Raw genomic sequence first — 4,024 nt, forward strand, 5'->3', positions numbered from 1 at the left:
TATACCTCAAAATTTGTATGATTATATACATTAATACATATACATTGACTATGGTGGCTTACATTGATACAGTGTAAAGAATGAATGAATAAAAATGTGTTCATTTCCCTAAGCAAATAATGCAACTTTACCTTTGCTCCCCAGCTTCAAAAGAACACTATAAAGAAGAAATAGGAATTGAACTTGTATAATATGTTGCTGCAGTATCACAGAATCACCTTCCCAGTTTTGCTGCATCGGACTCATGTTACTATAAAGTTATAACCACCAACCATTCACCTCCAAATCGAGTCGAAAACTGCACCTCAAACCACCTTGTCTGCTCTTAAAAAGCATAGTGAGGCTTATCCAAAATTCTCAGGATGTTGTAAGACTGTACGATTTATCACATGTTATTCCCTCGTAAGGAGTAGTTACATCGACGAATGGTTCATAGTACCATTGCACATGCACTCTGGGACAGGGTATTTTGTCACATCCCTTCCTGCTTTCCTCAATTCTGGCTGACCTAAGGAATCTCTATGCAATTCCAGTATAATTCTGTTGAATTCTGTTTCAGAAAGAGATGAATTCAGAAAATGTCGAAGCATCTGTCTTTTGTTGGGAGTAATAGTCTTTTTGTGTCCTGCATAAGCCCTGTGACCCTATTGTAATACAAATTACAATCACTAGTTAGAGAAAAATCTCAGAACTAAATTTCCAAACTAGTGGCTCCTGAACTATAACTAGCAACTGTAGTGTAAGGGACGCGACAATACCTGAATAGCATGGCCCATGTTTCCACCATGAGATGGCATGAAAACATTGCTGTTCGCGGATACTATGTAGTCAAGAGCAGCCATAAGGGAGGCTTTCTTTGCAAATGGCTCGAGTTCCCCGGGCAGACCGCTCTAGTAATGACTATTATATTATAATCACAAATTGCAATGCTTCTTTCCCACCTAAAGGAATTCCTCCTGCCCAATATATTCTTGCACTCTTTGGTGCTCCTAGAGCTTTTAGCAACCTAACCACAGATTGTAAATTTGTTTAAGTAGACAATATTTTAGAAGTGCATAAGCAGAATAAAACTTTTATGAAGGCTAATGCTTACCTTGTGACCTCTAAGGCATTCAAGGGACAGAGACCAGCAAGTTTTCTGGTATGGTAAGTCATGTTTGAACGTGAAGTTAAGAGCTCGGGCCTTTGCTTTCGCTCATTGTTGATCATCTCATCATACTCATGGCTTAAACCAGGAAGACAACCTGTTCTCACCCACACATCCTTCTCCATTCTCAAATGAAGAGCAACATATGGTCCCTTACTCCTCATCCTCTCAGTAAGCTTGTTACCAAGTTCTAAGATTGATGGGGAAAATCTCAAAGCATGAAATGCCACCTACAAGTTCACATATTAGAATTTTGTCAAATTGACAGCTAATGCCTACAGAAACATTTAGCAGTTGTTTTGTTCCAATAATACCAAAACTATATTCTGCATCAATATTCTTGCAGTTGGTGTTGTACTTTATACTACCAAATACGACGTGAAATAAGAATACACATACCAACAATATCTGCATAATAGAACAATGAGATTTAAATTTACCTTGCAGCGAAGTTTTTGAAGATCAGAGGGAAGATCCTTAGAAAGTCTCGAGTCAAGGCCTCGCAGAAGTAGAACACCATCCCTCCTAAACTGCAGGAACATCAATTCAACAATCAAAATCAGTTCCTCTGTAATTTCCCAAAACTTAGTTTCAACTTCAATGCACTAAAGACTCTTCTTAAATAAAACAAAAAAGATGAAAACATCTACATGAATAGTAAATATCCTTATGAAAAAGTCTAAGAGTTGAATTGGTATTTGCGTTTTTGGGTTCAGGTATCTATTCAAGAGTATAGTAATTCATTCCAGCTGCCATAGAGTCAATTTCAAGACTTTGTCCAACTAGCCAACTTGAAAGATACTACTTCAATTTATTCCAAAGACCTCAACTTTGGTATTAACCAAAGAAAAAAACCAATCTTGATTTTCTCCATATATAGAAAATTCAAAAGCCATCAAGTTTTACAATCTTGATTTTGTCCAACAGCTAGGACTTACAAAAGACCATTAATCATACACTGAACCTCAACTACCAAAGTTAAAAAAGAAAACCATTAATCATTTTTCCTTCCCATTTTTAGTTTATTGCTTTCAATAATTTTAGGCAGTTGGACCAAACACCTACTAAACCAAAACAAGGAAAGTAACTTGATAGAAAATTGAATGAATCTTTATACCTTTCTGGTATAATGTGAACGAATCCATTCAGGGGAGGCATGGAGAGGAGTCCTTGACTCCTCTACTGGTCTACTCATCACGTGTGTAGATGGAAGTGATGAAACTATTCTTACATCATTTGCTAATACTTCCTTAAAATGATCCAAGTCAAATATATCAGAGAACTCACTGCAAACAAACACCAAAAAGAAACATAGAACATACGTTAAGAAATCAAAAACACCCCAGAATAGCATAAAAATCTAACTTAGACCAACCACAATGTTACTCTATGGAAATAACCAGAATTCAGAATTGCTTCAATAATTGAAGTTTCCAAATAGATGAAATAAGCTTGTCAAGTTGATAAAGTTGCCTAAATTCAGAGAATTAGGCAGGAAAATAAACATTTTCCTAACTGAATGAAACAAAAACAGACCAAAAAGATTAAAACTTTTGAGCTGGAAGCAAAGAAAAATGGTTCAAAAATGAAAAGGAACAAACCTTTCATCACCCCAAATGACATTAACTTGCAAAATGGGAACAACAAGAGCAGCACCAAGAATCCTAGCAATCACCACTGCATCTACAATCTGATTTCTTTGCTGATTCATTCCACCGGAAACCACCACCATTAAATATTTTTTCCTTCCTTTTACAATATCTACACTTGTTTTCCTATACTCTGCACTCAAATCCAAACATGGCCTATAACCCAACCCATCAGGTTGTTCCCAAAACTCACTCTTTTCATCCCCTTCTTCTTTTTTCCCCACATTTAAAGCTCCAATACTGAGCTGAGAAACTTGTTTGTCATTTGAGAATGAGCTCTTTTCTTGTAAAATCTCACATGGGTTTGGTGTAAAAGGAACTAAAGTTTCAAAATTAAACCACATCTTTAACATACCAACAAAACCAAAAGCAAAAAGAAACAAAACCCAGAATCTTGGATTATTGAGCAAAAGCTTGAGCTTTACAGAAAAAGATGGATTCTTTTTCTTGGGAGAAAGTAACAGAGACTGAAGTCCTGAAGACGAAAGTGAATTTATTATCTGAGATGGCACTGCTATGTAACATTGCTGCTTCTTCTTGTTGCTCTTTGACACTGCCATTTTTAACACAAAAACAATGAAAACAAAGCCTTTTTTCTTCCTTTATATATGTGTAAATTGTTGGTGTGTTTAATTTTAACACAAGATTTTTCTCAGAGACTTTCTTAGAAAGTTTCTGCAAATAGAAAGGAAAATAAGGGTGTAAAAGAAGAACGGCGGGAACACGAAATACGATGATTAAATGCGCGTTTGGTATTGGATGTAAAATGGTGGAAGTCAGACAAGGTGTAAGCGTAGTGTCAGATCTTTTTTCAATTTTTTCTTAGTGGGGAATTGAAGAGCTGAGGGTATTTATATAAGTGTGTGAAGTGGGGGAAGAAATTATTTATTAATGTGTTTAGTCTAACGTCTTGGTTTTTCAAATTGAGAAGCAATTATAGTTTTATTGAAATGACGATATTGCTCTTGGTCAAAAGTAGAATAAGAATTATAAATAAGAAAATCTCAGTCCATGCGTGAATTTCATTCCTTTTTTTTGAGGTGTTGAATTTCTTAAACTACTGGACTAGTATTACTCGTGAAAAACGAATAATTGTGAAGTTGTGACAACGATATGTCTTTGAGTTATTTAAGAGTTTTTTCATTTGTTGCGGAGTCCGGAACCTAAATGTGGCTTTTTGGACTTAAATGACCAAAATGAGTGGAAAAAAAAATATTGTGACCAAACT

General features: G+C 35.6%; 1 non-coding gene across 1 annotated transcript; it reads right to left on the minus strand.

Annotated features, from left to right (window-relative positions):
- Window positions 1-3,621, minus strand: LOC107787725 (O-fucosyltransferase 20). Its single transcript, XR_012703093.1, has 6 exons — window positions 2,749-3,621; window positions 2,265-2,433; window positions 1,588-1,677; window positions 1,094-1,377; window positions 759-1,006; window positions 1-644 (listed from the first exon to the last, which is right to left on the minus strand). It is a non-coding gene; the product is annotated as an O-fucosyltransferase 20 (transcript).
- Between the last annotated feature and the right edge of the window lie 403 nt (window positions 3,622-4,024).

The sequence above is a fragment of the Nicotiana tabacum genome, chromosome 19, assembly GCF_000715075.1.
Source record: "Nicotiana tabacum cultivar K326 chromosome 19, ASM71507v2, whole genome shotgun sequence".
NCBI classification, from domain to species: Eukaryota; Viridiplantae; Streptophyta; class Magnoliopsida; order Solanales; family Solanaceae; genus Nicotiana; species Nicotiana tabacum.